This window comes from Ipomoea nil, unplaced genomic scaffold, assembly GCF_001879475.1.
Source record: "Ipomoea nil cultivar Tokyo-kokei standard unplaced genomic scaffold, Asagao_1.1 scaffold0302, whole genome shotgun sequence".
Lineage (NCBI taxonomy): Eukaryota > Viridiplantae > Streptophyta > Magnoliopsida > Solanales > Convolvulaceae > Ipomoea > Ipomoea nil.
In genome coordinates, this window is record NW_017616730.1 from 2662081 (window position 1) to 2679416 (window position 17336).

A 17336-nucleotide genomic window follows, 5' to 3' on the forward strand; every position below is an offset into this window, starting at 1 on the left:
GAAATAAACACAGGAAAATAATAAATTATGAAGGGAGATATAAGAAACCACAAAATTTACCTGCTTACCCCAATCCTTCTCAACCTTTCCTTATTCCAGACAATGCTTGAATGATGGCAGATCTAACATCTTACACCAACAATGTTGAACCTCCTTGCCATGATATTAAACCTCTGTGACAAGAAGTGATCGAGAACAACCTATAATACTTGAACTATCATGTTTGTAAAACTGTAAAAGTGCCATATAACCTGTTACGAAGTATTATGACAAAATAAAATAAATTTGTAACAGAATACAAACAGAGAAGAAATTAATCATGCCGAGGAACAGTGTATAGGCAATCTCTTGGGCCAATTTATCAATTATTTTACCCATCAGAAGGTGGGTAATTTCTTTCTTTACACTGTAGTTTAGGCCCTATCTTTTAATGAGTCTACTTTACCTTTTCCCTTCTCTTTTTTGATCTTTTTTTTTCCACAAACGCATTCATATGTCTCAGAAAGATAACCACACAAGAGAGAGCAACTTACAATGGAATAAATCAGTGACTTTGCCTCCCCAATCATAGCTTCATGGCTGCAACTTTTTTACCCTCCAAATCCTACTTTACGGGCCGGCATTAACCTGAAATTCGACGTCCACCGGTCCCCGTTTCCGGCAGAAGGCGGATTGGCGCGGTATAGAGTGTTCGAGACGGAGAGAATTTTAAGGGGTGAGAGTGAACGCCGAAAAAACAAAGAAATAGGAAATTTAAACTGCTTGGAAATAGGAAAACAAATTTTGCGGGCATTAACCTGAAATTCGACGTCGACCGTTTCCGGCGGAAGGCGGATTGGGAGACTGGGAGCGAGTGTTTTTTCTTTGAGTACGGAGACTGGGAGAGAGGGCTTGAGCCGGAGAGAACGCCGAAAAACCAACAAGGAAATTGAAACCTAAACTGCTTTAGAAATAGGAAACCATTAAACTCCAACGGCAAAAAATTACAACGGCAAAAAAAAAAAAAAATTGTGCTATTTAAAAATTGAAATCTTTGAATTTCCAAAAAAAAAAAAAAAAAATCTTGAAAACAAATAAAGTCGGTCAGTTTTTTATTTTAAAATTTTATTTAAACATTTTGACTCACAAAATTATCTGTGTTATTTTCGCAAAGATATAAATAAAGTTTTTTTAAAACTAAAATAAAATAAATGGACTGACTCCCTCCCCGTTGAGGGAATTTAAAATTTATTTATTTTTAAATTTCTAATAGCTCAATTTTTCTTTTAAAACATAACTTCCCTTTTTTCCAATGTCTTTCATTTATTTATTTATTATTTATTATTATAATATGAATAGGAATATTTTGGGTCCAAAAAAAAAAATATTCACACACAAATATAAGTCATGTGTGACCCATAACCCAACAAAATTAATAAGTTTTTATGTTCACAGTTTATTTAGTTAGGCCGGATCACACTATACTTAATAATAAAGGAGTTAATTCCAGCAATGGTCCTCCGACTATTGCAATTTTCTAAAATTGATCCTCGACTTTTAATTTGGACAAAAAAGACACTTGACTTTCAAATTTGTTCCATCACTGGTCCTTTCGTCAAACATCAGTTAGGGTGGCGTTAAGTATAGGAGTAGTGTAGTCATTTCCTTAATTGCTTTATTCTTCTTCAGAGAAAACAAGGTATATCATCACAGTTTAATTTAATAACAGAACATACCACTCTGTTTGATTTCAAAAAATCTAACAGTTACGCTTCTCCACACTTGGCTCAATCTTCCCCCTTTGTATATCAACCCTATTTCGTGAAGATCAGTTGACGTCATCAACCCTCACTATCTCTCATTCTCCGCCCTCCTCCCTTAAAAGCCATGGCCGACATTGCTGCAGCTGACGCTAATCTGGCGAATAAAGGAACACCCAGAAAGGCATTGAAGAATCTGCAGAAGGCTTCATCAAGTGAGGCCAATATAATGGCCGCCTCAGTCTCCGACGAAGTATCCATTGCTGCAATTCCGGTGGGAGAATCCGCTGAAAAAGAGAACCGCGAGGGCCTTTGCCATAAGAATTCGAAGAAAGGGGCGTCAAAGGCGAAAAAGCAAACAGAAGCGTCGTCGTCATTTGAGAAGGAAATCCAAGAAATGCAGGAAAAGCTTATTGAAGATTGAAAAGGAGCAAACTGAGGAGTTGTTAAAGGCCAAATAGGAAATGTTAATACATAAGGAGAATGAAAGAACAAGAGAAGATACAGACAGAACTCAAGAAACTGCAGAAAATCAAGGAGTTTAAACCCAATATCTAAAGGGAGACAAAGATGAAGAGAAGAAGAGAGAAAGAAGGTGAAAAGGGCCGCAGTTATACATTACGTTGGAAATGAGAAACGTTGGAAATAGATTGTTTGGTAGACATGTACTGCATTGCAATTTCACTATAATTTTTGGTCATTCCAATTACAATATTTTGTTGGAGGAAATTGTAATTTCACGAAATTGTAATTTCTTCATTTTGTTGAATTGCAATTCACGGGATACTCCAAATGAATTGTAATTCACAACCCGTTTGGTTATATGTAATTTCATCGTTGTTGCATTGCAATTAGTTTATGAATTAATTAAAATCACGCATTGGGCATTGATGAAACGGTACGCCTAATTTATTGTACATATTGAACACAAATGATAAATTATGCCTATTATCATTGTATTTTTGGGAAAGGAGGATTTGATTTTGTTTTTGAATGTGCACTCAATAATTAATTTACGGCGGAAGTGGCAACAAGAGGAAATATAGATCACGTCAATTTATAGAATTTTGTTGCAAAAATTATGCTTGGGTACTATCACAGCGAAACCTCTAAAACTATTATTGATTTTATAAAAATTTATGCCACAAACCATAATTATGCATCTTAAAATATTTACTTTTATGAAATTTTGTTATATTAATATTGATATTGATATTGGTTAAGATACTTTAGATTACACACACACACACACACATACACACACACAAATATATATATATATATATATATATATATATATATATATATATATATATATATATTTATATTTATATATACTACGTCCACGGGAGTGAAATCATACTCTTATTCATAGTGATGGTGATAGTGGTGACCCGACCTCTTAGGAATACAACCAATATATTTATAGGCATCCAATCCCTATAGAATGGGTCTACCCGTTTTATTCCTATTCGTAGTATGAGACAAACTCAATACCTATAGAATGGGTCTACCCGTTTTATTCCTATTCGTAGTATGAGACAAACTCAATATATATATATATATATATATATATATATATATATATATATATATATATATATATATATATATATATATATATATTAGACACCTTTTTTGGGTGAGATAGTTGACCTAGAGGGGCAGCTCCTACCCAAAACCAAGGATCGAGTCCTTGACCTTTGTTTTTTGTGGCAATTTCAAATTTAGTTCTGACTATCGTTTTTGTCATTTAACATCCCAAATTATTATTTTTTGACACTTTTAGTCATTCTCATCACTTGTTATATATTTAGGAAGGACATTTTTGTCTTTTCATAGTTTTTTTTTTTTTTTGTTATTTTTGTGGTTTCAACCAGTTTAATTGATTTGGGACTTTAGGTAACCTTTGATTTTTAGTAACCATATTTTTCAATCGATTTGTAATAAAGTCCTAAACCAATTAAACCAGTTGAAATTGAAAAAATAACAAAAGAAAAAATTAAATAGACGAAAATGCCCTTATTACAACTAGGAAAAGTCAGGAGATCATAAGGACCAAAAATGTCCAAAAAAAAACAATAGTCTATAATCTTAAATGACAAATACATAATTGTGAGATTAAATTTGAAATTAACACCAAAGATAAGGGATCTCTTGTGGAATTAACTCTTACGTAAATAAATTATGAATTATGAAATACTCTGTAGTAATTTTAAAATAAGGCATAGTACACATTCGGCCTCAGTCAACTTCCTCAGTTGCACACCCAAATTCTGGACAATTTTACCGCCACCGTATATGGATTCTCTTCCGCCACTTCCACCGTGATTCCGTTGCCACCAAATGCTTCTTTCGAACATTAACATCACGAATCTCGGCCATGCATTCTTCTACACTGCGATTATCTGCCTTCAGTTCCAACATATAAAAAGCATTCACACATTGTGCAGATGTTAAAATTCACGAGTCCCTTTGGTGGAGATTTCGACACTGACCTGCGTCGATGGGAAATCCGTCAGGTATGTATTTGTTGTTTGAAGTTATAGATTTTATAGTCGGTTTGAATGATAGATCCACTGTTTATTTGTTATATATCACACTTGTTTACAGCCTTGGTGAACACAGGCTATGCATCTTGCAGACAGATAGATGATATTGGATTTCCACTGTAGTGGTGCAATAGGAAATACTGACGCAGTCTTGAGACCTATTTTCGATTAAATTAAAAAAAAAAATCCTTTGTTCTTTATTATTATCCTCAATTTATGGGGTATTACTTTCTCTCCCCACTTCACCCCATTATGTTCATTTTCTGGGTAACTATATGCAACATTGTACTGGACATAGGTTAATCTTGAGTTATTGACAATGTAATTGGCTAAAATATCAACTTGGCCCCTATGTTATGCCTGTTTGGTTAATTTTGCCATATCTTTTATTTATTTATTTATTCCTGTCATGATTGCAATAACTCTAGACAATTGCTTTCAATTTAATCCATCTGTTAGCTTCTGTTAATAATCTATCAAAATTATCCATTTTGACATGACCACTATTAATTGTTTGATTTAGTTAAAATATCAATACAAGTGTTTGGTTAATTAGTTTTTTTGCAACTCTAAAATGCTAAAATTCAAAAAGTTACTCCAAACAATTTTTTCAATTAGCTTTTTTCAGAAAATAAATTATACCAAACAGCTATAAGCTAATTTATCAAACACTTTTATACAATAAGCTAATGTTATCAACTATTTATTGGCCCTGTTTGGTAAATGGCCGTTAGCTGATTGCGTTAATTACAATTAGAGTTAATAACCAAAATGGTCCCTTGACTATGTCTTAATTACCAATTTGGTCCTCAACTATCATTCTTACCTAATTAAGTCCTTAACTATGCAATTTTTACCTAATTTAGTCCTCCGTTAGTTTGCTAGTTTGCTTACCGTCAAAAGTGAGGACATAAATGTAATTCTACAGCCTCTTTCAACGTCAAACCATCCAATAATACCTCCGGCGACTGTGTATTCCAATCTAATGCCTCCGGCGACTGTGTATTCCAATCTAATATCTCCGGCGACTGTGTATTCCAATCTAATATCTTCAGCGACTGTGTATTCCAATCTAATACCCCCGGCGACTGTGTATTCCAATCTAATATCTTCGGCGACTGTGCATCCAATCCATAGAATTTTCCAAGTGGGTATCTCTACAGACTACAGCCACCCTCGTCTCTCTACCTTCTGTATGGTGGCACAAACCACAACCCCAAACTGCTTTTCTTTTTCTCTTTTAACATTCAAACAAACTCATAATATATACAAATAAAATGAAAACGTAAACACCAAAACAAAGCAGCAAACTCAAGAAAATTCCAACCCATATTATATATTTCCTCCTTGATACAACTCTGGGCTCTGGCTCAACCAATTTGCCTTGCGCTTGTTGATACCCAGGATTTTTGATTTCAGAATAAAATCTCAAATTTTTGGTTGGATACTCCGTCTTTTCAACCCAGCAACCGGCCAGAATTTCCATGTTTGTCCGCGGGCGCGCCTTCCTGCTAGGGCTATTAGCTCTAAGAAGTTTTGTTACTATATTGTCTAGCACAGATCTAAATGACAGTGGGAAAAGCGAAATGCTGATTGTGGAAAGCGACTTTGATTCCAGTGATAAAATCACAAACTTGACCCACACACCATTGCTAAAGAAATCCTTGGTAGCCGAAGATGAGGAAAGGAAGAAAATCAAGAAACATTAGAGAGTGGAAATGGCGCATGTATTGAAATTCCATAAATACCCTCAATTTTGACAGTCAATTAACAGCTGACCAAACAGAGGACCAAATTGGATAAATTTTTCATAGTCAAGGATTTAATTAGGTAAAAATAATAGTTAAGGACCAAATCGGTAATTTCGCTATAGTCAAGGGACCATTTCGGTTATTAACTCTTACAATTAATAGTGGTCAAATAAGGCCAAAATTGATAAATAGGCCAATTTTGTTATCAAACAGGGTCATAGTTCCAATGATCCAAAATCAATGGTTTAATTGTCTTTGTACGTTCATTTTAATCGTTTTAAATATAAAACTACTTGTGAAACACATATCACAAGTGACACATTCAAATATTATATACTAAAAAATGTAGCAATATGATGATGCTATAGAGTTAGTGAGACATGATAGCTACGCGCATAGAAAAATGTGAAGAGATAAAAATGCTCTTACTAAAAATAGAAAAATGTTAGACTAAAAATATAAAAAAAATAATTTATTAAATAGCTAAAATTAAAATCTAGGTCTAAATTTGAAATTATAACAAAAAATAATGGACATCTAATGAAATTAAAGAAATAAACTGAAAAAAAGAGGAAATTATGTTCAAAAGAAAAATTGAGCAATTGAAAATTAAAAATAAATAAATTTTAAATTCTCTCAACGGGGAGGGAAATAGGGAATGAGGGACGTTGAGAGGGAAATAGGGAATGAGGGAGTCGGTCCTTTATTTTATTTGTTTAAAAAAACTTTTTTTTTTTTTTTTCAGTGATTCAAAATGTTAAATTAAAATAAGGGGCCGACTTCAATTTTATTACCGTTGGAGTTTAGGGTTTCCTATTTCTACACAGTTTAGATTTCAATTTCTTTCGATTTTTTCGGCGTTCTCTCCGTCTCAAACACTCTCTCCCACTCTCCGCCTTCCGCCGGAAACGGTCACCAGAACGTCGAATTTCAGCCTAAGATTAGGGTTTTCTATTTCCAAGCAGTTTAAATTTCCTATTTCTTTGTTTTTTCGGCGTTCTCTCCCACCCCTCAAAATTCTCTCCGTCTCAAAAACACTATCTACCGCGCCAATCCGCTTTCCGCCGGAAACGGGTACCGGAAGACGTCGAATTTCAGGGTTAATGCCGGCCCCCTAAAGTAGGATTTGGAGGGTAAAAAAGTTGCAGCCATGAAGCTATGATTGGGAAGGCAAAGTTACTGATTTATTCCATTGTAAGTTGCTCTCTCTTGTGTGGTTATCTTTCTGAGACAAATGAATGCATTTGCGGAAAAAAAAGCTCAACAAAGAGAAGGGAAAGAGTAAATTGGACTCATTAAAAGAAAGCCATAAATTACCCACCTTCTAACAGGTAAAATAATTGATGAATTGGCCCAATATATTGATTGCCTATAGACTGTTCCTCATAATGATTGACTTCTTCTCTATTTGTATCTGTTACAAATTTATTTTATTATGTCATAATACTTTGGGGGTTATAATAGTTTTACAGTTTTAATAACATCATGATAGTTCAAAGTAATGTAGGTCAGTCTCAATCGCTTCTTGTCAAAGAGGTTAAATATTGTGTGGCAAGGAGGTTTCAACACTCTTCGTCTATGAAGTTAGATCTGCCATAATTCAACTCCAAGCTATATTGTTATTTTTGTGCTCTAACTTTTGTTTTTGTTTTTGTTTTTTTTTTTGTTTTTTTGTTTTTTTGTTTTTGTTTTTTTGTTTTCTTTTTTTGGTTTCCATAAGTTTTTCTTTTTAAGCATTTTTTTTTCCAGTTGGTTTTTTAACATTTACTCTACATATTTGTAGTTTTCATTGTGTATTTTCAAAGTTCATTGTACAATTTTGACATTATATTTTAAAATAACTTATTTTTGCTGTTTTAGTGTTGTTTTTCCTTATTTTTATCATTTTAACTTTTAAGGGTTCATTTTAATTTCAAACTAGTTTTGTGTTTTTAGTTTTGTTTTAACTCTTTATAAGTGATGCTTTTCAAAATGTTGCTCCCCACTTTTACAGTATAAATAAGAATAGCTCCACTAGCTTATTTGGGATATCAATTATCTAACATTGTTCTGACTAGAACACAGTACCCCTAACATTGTTTTTCCCAATTTCTCCTTTGTGCCGTTCATTTTATTTTTGTTAGCATTCTTTGGCATATTTTTAGTTTGAATTGTGTATTTCCAAAGATCATTTTATAATTCAGTTACAGCAAGCCTCTGCCTGAAGATGTCTTGCAAAAGACAATTGAAGCTTGTGTCGAGTCCAATTTTGTTTAGAGTTGAATGGGGTATATTGCTCCAAACCTCTCTCTCAACTAGGAAATGCTGTTGTTGCAAAACTTATGGGGACTGCTGGTGGTCTTTCCTAACCTGCTTGTAATGTGGTCCAGGTTCTTGGTGCTAAAAAGAAGAACCTTGCTGGTTCTCTAGAGCAACATCCCAATTTCGCATTGAGCAGACAGAAATATTTCAGAGCACACTCCTTTAAGGACGTGCCTGTCGACTGTTAGCTGCGAAAGCTACCCTTGCTGCATGTGTTGATTCCATAAGGGAAGGACCCAACGGGGAAAACTGGGCGATCTCTCCTAGATGAGTTTTGTAAGAAGATAGAGACCACTTCCAAACAGCCTAGATCACTTCCTGTTCCAGATTCTGAACCTAAAAAAAAGAGGGGGGGTGGACAACTGAGGAAGATGAAAGAAATACTACTGATGATTTCTTCCAACTTAAACCTGCATTTTCTTGACTTGTGTCTCAGGTGTGTTATGCAATCTAATAATAGCTTGTTTAATCTAATAATAGCTTGTTTACAGACATGCTGTGGAAGCTGGCTAACAGAATGCAGTTTGGAGTACCTGAAGAGCATTATCTTTCCCCCTTCTCCCCAATGCACTGTTGGATTTTAGAATTTTCTAGTTCTTCTGTGTCATCTTTCAACCTTCCCACGAGTCTGATAGATTTTGAGTATTTCTGGTCAAAGATGTTTGTAACAGTACAATTTTGTTATTAGGGATTTTGAATATCCTTGTTATTCAGTCTCACAAGTGATTCTCTTTTTGAAATAGGGTTTGGGTGTGGAATAAGTGGCAAATTACATCGTTGGCTCTCAGAGCAAGCTTGCTGCCAAAGTAGCTACCTATTAGGAAAAGTCCTGTTGGAGTTTATGGTTGGCTTCCTATTTCCAAGCAGTTTCCTGTTTCTTTGTTTTTTCAGCGTTCTCTCCATCTCAAACACTTCACGCCAATCTGCCTTTCGCCGGAAAGACGTCGAATTTCAGGTTAATGCCTGGCCTAAAGTAGGATTTGGGGGGTAAAAAAGTTGCAGCCATGAAGCCTAGGCAGAGTCACTGCTTTATTCCATTGTAAGTTTGCTCTCTTTCTGAGACAATGCAGAAAAAAAGCTTATTCCATTGTAAGTTGCTCTCTTTCTGAGACAATGCAGAAAAAAAGATCAACAAAGAGAAGGGAAAAAGTAAATTGGGATAGCCCAGAGTCTAAAGAAAGAAATTACCCACCTTCTCTGACTGGTAAAATAATTGATGAATGGCCCCATGCCCAAGTGGTTCTCGATCACTTGTTGTCAACCACCACAAGCAGCCAACAAGGCCCCTAGGCATATCTAGGTCACATCAAGCATTGCCTGGAATAAAATGTTGTGGTTATATGGAGTATTATTTTTGTATGTTTATTTTGTTTTGGGCCCTGGGAAGGGGCCGTGCTTAAAGAGTGTTTTCTTCAATCCATTTGATTGTAAAAAGTTGCAGCCATGAACCGGGGGGGTGGGGGTGGGGGGGGGGGGTCAGATTCACTGGTTCCATTGGGAGTACGAAGAATACATTTGCTGAAAAAGAAAAAGGAAAAGGAAAAGGTTTTATTGCTTGATTTTTTAAACCCCTTTGACAGCGTATTTTTTTTTTACTCTGGTTAAAGGTTTAAGCAGAAACAGTACAGGTATTTTATTTTAATTTTTAGTTTTCATCTGGTCAACAATTGATCGCTCCAGATTTTATTTAGAAAAATCTTTTTAAAAATAATTTTTATTTTTTCCTCTTTCTTGGGTTTTTGCGCTTTGTTATTTTTGTGCTAGTGTTGTTTTTCCTTATTTTTATCATTTTTTAAGGGTTCATTTTTATTTAAAACTAGTGTTGTGTATTTGGTTTTGTTTAACTCTCTAGCACCCAGCCCCAAGGCACCACCACATTGGTTTCGTCAATGCTTTTCAAAATGTTGCTACTTTTACGGTATAGCTCCACTAGCTTATTTGGGATTTCAATTTCAATTATCAAACATTGTACCGACTAGAGAACACAGTACCCCTATTTTCCCATGGATTTCCCCTTTTTAAAAATAATAATAATAATTATTATGGTTGTTTCAGTTACAGCATCAACCGGTGCGAATGGCAAGCCACTGCCTAAAGATGTTGCAAAAGGACAGAAGCTCATTTGCTCTATTCAGCAAAGAAGCAAGTCCTAGATTTTGTTGCAGTAGCCCAATTTCGCATTGGATTCCTTGAGCAGACCAGGCACGGTGCCTGTCGACTGTTGCAAAAGCTACCTTTGCTATCAACCTTCAGATCAGAGGCAAATGCAAGCTAAGAGTTCACAGCCTCCTATTAGGAAGCCTGCCTTGATTGGCCAAAACTCAATGGATCCAAAATTCGGAGCAAAAAAGCTTCCTTCAAAGAAGCAACCGGTTGTAACTGCCCAATACCATGATACATCAGTTGAGCGTCTTCTGCGTGAGGTGACGAATGAGAAGTTATGGCATCAGTCAGGTATCTAATTCTTTTTCCAATAAATAATCATGTTTTTTAAAGCTTTAGTTTTACTTGTTGTGCTATTGATTTTGGCTGTGTAAATTCATTTTAACCAATTTTAACCTCAACTCTAAATATAGAATATTCAATATTGTGAGATGAAAATATAACCATGATCAAACTATATGTGGTATTGTAGTTTTTTGTTTTGAGTTTGAGGTGAGAACCAGTCTTTTATAGAAGGAGCAAAAATAAACATGATGTTACCTTTTTTTTTTTGTTTTTTTTTTTTTTTGCTGCTTTACCTGAAAGATTTACTTGAAAATAAAAACCGTTATGGATAAGATTATTTGGTGTAACCATGCTTCGTTAAGTCCTGCTGCTTGATGATTCATTCGTATTTCTGTTTCAACTATCTTCATTTAAGAGGCACTTAACTGCTGGCTGAAACATTTTTCTGGTTCCTGATAATATTGGCAAATTTTCCAATAGTTTTTTGTGATAATTGTTTGTTCTCTCTTGCAATGCTAATAGCTGAGGAGATAAGTTTTGAATTGATATTTTCTTTCCGGGTGATTTTTTTATTTTTATTTTTATTTTTAGATCATGGATTGCAACCTGCACCCCACAATGTGATATTTTGGTGAAAAGAGCATTTGCTGTAATAGTTTATTAAGTGAGTGGTAATCTTTCTATTACTCAGGCCCACACATTAAGGAGGGGATCCTACAGCTTCATCTGGTGGGCATCTCTACTGTCCGGAAAGCTTGTGGGATGACAGATTGTCTCCTAGAAAATTAATTCAATAATTATTAGTTTGTTTGCAGGGACCATATAAAATAATTATAGTCATAAAGATTTTCATAGTGTGCATTCTTTATTAGCTCTGTTTATCCATAGACCTTTTTTGGGTTGATAAACGTGGGAAAGTTACCACTTTTGTTTTTCTTATGCATGTGATGTTTTGTTTTGTTGTGATATCTGAAATTCTTCTCATTTTTATATTTTTTTGAAGTTGCTTTATTGCTAGCACCTTTATAAGCATCAACAAGTTCTCTCATAAGTTCTCTCATTCTTTTCAGGAGTGTTATATGTGCCCTCACTTCTTTCTGTATATGTCTGTGACTTATGCTCTAGATTGATATTTCACATTACACCACTATTTTGCCTCTTCTGTGTGGATTAGCACTTATTATATTCTTTTGCATTTCAGATAAAACAGAGCTACAGTGTGTTCCTGGTAGCTTTGACTCTGTGGAAGAGTATGTTAGAGTGTTTGAACCTCTGCTTTTTGAGGAATGTCGTGCCCAACTGAGCAGTACTTTGGAGGAGGTAACTGAATCAGGATCACACGTCGAAGTTTATGTAAAAAATGTTGAAAGACGTGAAAGAGGTAGTTTTACGTATGTTATTTTATAAGATTTACTCATGTTCTTGTAGTGTTCAACAATTAGATAGTGGTAGTATACATGTTTATTATACTGTTACTTTGCAAATGCATTCAAAATTAGGTTATTATTTAACCCAAAGGAATAGCTGAAAAGGACAAATATTTCCAAGAGCTTAATTTCAAATATTTTAAAATTCAGACAACAATCTCATCAGGGAAAAAAGTTATGGAAATACAGATTTATGCTTTAATTTTGATGTGATAATTTTCTTATATTCACGTGTCAGCACATTCTATCTACATGGCAATATTTGATTCCTAGGTGTAAAGTCAGTACAGTCATGATGTATGATTAAATAAGCTTTCTTTGTTGAATATTTATAAATGGTTTAGCTCAATCTCAAAAACTTATGTGAGGCAATCTGAAGACTTGCGGAAATATGAAAAATAGATTATTCATTTCTGTATGATTATTTGTAATTTCCTCCAAGTCTTCCACATCATCTCAATTTAGGTAATGAGGAGTTGGTGTAACTATAGCCATTCTTCATTGTTGTTATATTCTTTTTGTTTGGTTAGCTTTTTCCTCAACCCCTCTTATTTGCAGGATGGTATGATGTGATACTTCTTCCAGAAAGTGAGTACAAATGGACATTCAAAGAGGGAGATGTTGCAGTTCTTTCCACTCCTCGACCTGGATCAGGTTTATATATAGCTTGTTGGAGTTTTGAGATGGCATATCAAATTCTTTTAGCTAACTATGATACGGATTTTATAAAGCAGTCAGATTGCGAAGATAAATGGTCGTGTGGCTGTGACAGTAAGGCGGCATATACCTATTGATAAAAGGGACCCTCCTGGGGCAATCCTCCACTTCTATGTTGGGGATTCTTATGACAACAGGTCAGTGTTCTGCACTAAGCAAATACATATTTTCAGGGCAAACCATTGAGAAAAAGATACGGAGTACTTGTTATTGTTTCAGCAAGATTGATGATGACAATATTCTGAGGAAATTACAACAGGTCAGTGTTCTGCACTAAGCAAATACATATTTTCAGGGCAAACCATTGAGAAAAAGATACTTGTTATTGTTTCAGCAAGATTGATGATTACAATATTCTGAGGAAATTACAACCAAGGGGCACCTGGTTTCTGACTGTGCTGGGCTCTCTTGCAACCACCCAAAGAGAGTATGTGCTCTGCATGCATTCCGCCGGCTTAATTCACAGGTACTAACTAAAGTATGTTTTATGATTATGAAGTTTTTGTTTTAGTAATTGCCCTTTTTCTGATGAAGTAACAATGTTGTTTATTCTCTATGTTAGATGCAAAATGCTATTCTCCAACCTAGTTCTGAGCATTTCCCCAAATATGAGGAGCAGACACCTGCAATGCCTGACTGCTTCACACCAAACTTTGTTGAGTACTTGCACAGGACTTTCAATACCCCCCAGTTAGCAGCAATCCAGTGGGCTGCAACGCATACAGCTGCTGGGACTAATGGGATTGCAAAGAGGCAAGACCATGGCCTTTCACACCCTGGTACAAGGCCCCCCTGGTACAGGTAAGACACATACTGTCTGGGGAAGGTATCAGCTGTCTGGGGAAGGCTAAATGTGATATACATCTTGTTCAGTATCAGCACTACTATACTGCACTTCTGAAGAAATTGGCACCTGAAAGCTATAAGCAGAATAATGAGAGTAACTTGGATAATGTTGCCTCTGGATCTATTGATGAAGTCCTCCTAAGCATGGATCAAAATATATTTCGCACTCTCCCTAAACTTTGCCCAAAACCTAGGATGCTTGTCTGTGCTCCTTCAAATGCTGCTACTGATGAGTTGCTTGCACGTGTTCTTGATCGTGGATTATAGATGGTGAGATGAAAGTTTATCGTCCTGATGTTGCCATGGGAGTTGGGGTAGCCCCAGACTAGGGCTGCTCAAGCAGTTTCTGTAGAAAGAAGAGCCAAACTGCTTTTAATGAAGAGTCGTGATGAAGTAGGTGAGTTGGTGTTGCTGCTGCTGCTGGTATAGGGCACAAGGATCTGTTGGTGTTGACCCTGATGTTCTCATGGCAAGGGACCAAAATTGAGCTCTTTGCTGCAGAACCTTGCAGCAGTAGTTGAGAACAGAGATGCATTTCGTAAGAGGAGGCAAGAGCCAAACAGCAGATGAGGTTCGTAAGAACAAAAAATCACATGAAATCACATATTATATATAAAAAGTCTCGTGAAAGCTAGGGTCTGAAAGTACACCATGAAAGCTAGCTTCTTCATATCTATTTTTTTAATAAATTTACATGAGTAGTGGAGTTCGAGTGGGGTTATTATATACTTTTAATTAATGAAGTGAAAGTGTTCATTGTATTTAGGAGGGGAGAACCCCAAAGTTCAAAGATCCATGCCTAGTTTGGTCATGTTATCCGATCGAGTGGGAAAGCGCCTTCGTCACCAGTTTGCCCTCGCAGCCGTGTTGCCTTCCTTGAGCATGCACGAATTCCACCTCTGGTTTCCTCGCTGCCTCCTTGCGGCATCTTTCAATAATGTTTCCCTCGCTAGCTTGGTTGTCCTGTGCCCGCCGAATGGTTTCTATAAGTTTCCTCCAGTCGCATTCGAACACCAGTTACCAATCAGCAGCCCCTACAACCTGCCTTGCAGCAATCGTCCACCGTCAATTTCCTTAAAAATAAAACACACACAATAGACAAAAAAACTACACAAAAATAAAGAGGGGGCACAAGAATTATTTCAAAATGCTCAATTCAAACTAAAATTATGCCAAACGACACACAACATCGAAAACATGTAAAGAAAAACGCAACATAAAAAATAAACAATGAAAACACATGTAATACGTAACAGACAAAAAATTTCACTTTTAGGGGAAAACAGCTAGCGAAGTCAAAATAATAAAACATATGCTAAAGGGAAAATGCATGGGAGAAAAACACGCAAACAAACAAAACGAAAAGAACTCCAAATCATCCAAGAACACAAAGAAAAACGGAACGAACAAAATATTTCAAAAATACTCCTTAACAAAACAAATGCTAATTAAGAATAAAAAATAGATAACATCGAAAGAAAAACGCCCCACTTGAAAAATGCTAAATTAAGGAAAACGGGCGCAATGTCAATTATAATAAAAAAAAATGCAAAAAGAACGCAAAAACAATAAACCGGTAAAAAGGGAAAATTTGCATGGGAAAAGAACACACAAACACAACACATTCAAAGAAAAAATTGTCAAAAATAATAAAAAATATGCAAAAAGAACGCTAACAAAAAACAATGAACTTACAAAAAGAAAATGAGTGCACGGGAAAAAACATACAAACAAAACAAAACAAAAAGAACTCCAAATCATCGAAGAACACATTCAAAGAAAAACAGGAACAAAACAAAACGAAAAAACTCCAAATCATCCAAGAACACATTCAAAGAAAAAAATTAAGAAAAACAAACTAGCAAAAATGTCAAAAATAATAAAATATATGCAAAAAGAACGCTAACAAAAACAATAAACCGGGTAAAAATGACAAAACGAAAAGAACTCCAAATTATCCAGGAACACAAAGAAAAACAGAACGAACAAAATCAAAAGCACAAATATAATGAAGCGAGAATAACCCATAAAATGCATGAAAAACATTAGAAAAACAAAATATTTCAAAAATACTCATTGAAATCAATGTAAAAAAAAAAATAAAAAATATACAGACGAACGGTAAAACAATAAATCGATAAAAAGGGAAAATAAGTGCAATTAGTGCAGGGAAAAAAAACACAAACAAAACAAAACGAAAAGAGCACAAATATAATGAAGCATGAATAACCCATGAATGCATGAAAAACTTTAGAAAATAAACGAGACGAAAAGTCAAAATAAAAATAGACAACATCAGAAACACATGTCTAAAAACGCAACAGACAAATATACACCTGAAAAATGTTAAATTAATAATAAAAAATAGACAACCAAAAACACATGTAAAGAAAAACACAACACACAAAATATAACACTTGAAAAATGCTAAATTAAGTAAAAAAAGAAAAACGCAACAGACAAATATACACTTGAAAAATGCTAAATTAAGAATAAAAAATAGACAACATTAAAAACACATGTAAAGAAAAACACAACACACAAAATATAACACTTGAAAAATGCTAAATTAAGGAAAACAACTAGCAATGTCAAAAATAATAAAAAATATGCAAACGAACGCTAAACCGGTAAAAAGAGAAAATTGTTTGTGTGTTTTCCCATGCGCTAAAACAAAACGAAAAGATAACTCCAAATAATCCAAGAACACTTTCAAAGAAAAAATTAAGAAAAACAAACTATTAGTAATGTCAAAAATAATAAAAACACATTCATCAAAGAAAAACAGAACGAATAGAATCAAAAGCACAAATATAATCAAGCGAGAAAATAAACACATTGAAAAGTGTGTAACAAAAGGCACAAATATATGCAAGGAACTATACAGAAAGGAAAACTAATGCATGAAAAAAAAAACAATAAGAACTTCAAGACATTCTGGAACACATTTAAAGCAAAAATATCACCCAAATGAACACAAGGAACTATACAAGAAGGAAAAATGCTATAAATACATACGTCATAACAAAAAACAAAAAACTCACAAATATAACAAAACAAAATAAATCCAAGACAATTCAGAAACACATTAAAAAAAAACGCAATAGATAAATATAACAAGGCAAAAATAGCACAAAAATGCAGGAAAAACATAAAGAGAAAGAACCAACTACGCAAATAAACAAAATGAACAATAAAAAGAGGAAATTTATGCACGAAAAAAAAATCAAAAATATAACGAACTCAAGACATTCCGAAACACATTCAGAAATACATAACACTTGAAAAATGCTATAAATTAAAAAAAAATACTGAATACGTAAAAAATACTCATAAAATTATCTTTAGAAATACGCAAATCAAACTAAAAATACGCTAAAAGAACGCTAACAACAAAATATGAACGGGGTAAAAAGAAAATTAATACATGGGAAAAAAAAACAAAAAATACACAAACAGCAGAAAGAAATCCAAAACATTCAGGAACTTCAAAGCAAAATGTTATGAACAAACATAACGAAGCAAAAATATCATCCAAAACTACACAAGAACACT

General features: G+C 34.5%; 1 long non-coding RNA gene and 1 pseudogene across 1 annotated transcript; both read left to right on the top strand.

Annotated features, from left to right (window-relative positions):
- The first annotated feature begins 6806 nt into the window (after nt 1-6806).
- LOC109158133 lies at nt 6807-9667 on the top strand. The gene is made up of 3 exons (XR_002050314.1): nt 6807-7236; nt 8412-8779; nt 9087-9667. It is a non-coding gene; the product is annotated as an uncharacterized LOC109158133 (long non-coding RNA).
- Nucleotides 9668-10385: 718 nt separating this feature from the next.
- On the top strand, nt 10386-14493 carry LOC109158899 (annotated as a pseudogene).
- The last annotated feature ends 2843 nt before the right edge of the window (nt 14494-17336 follow it).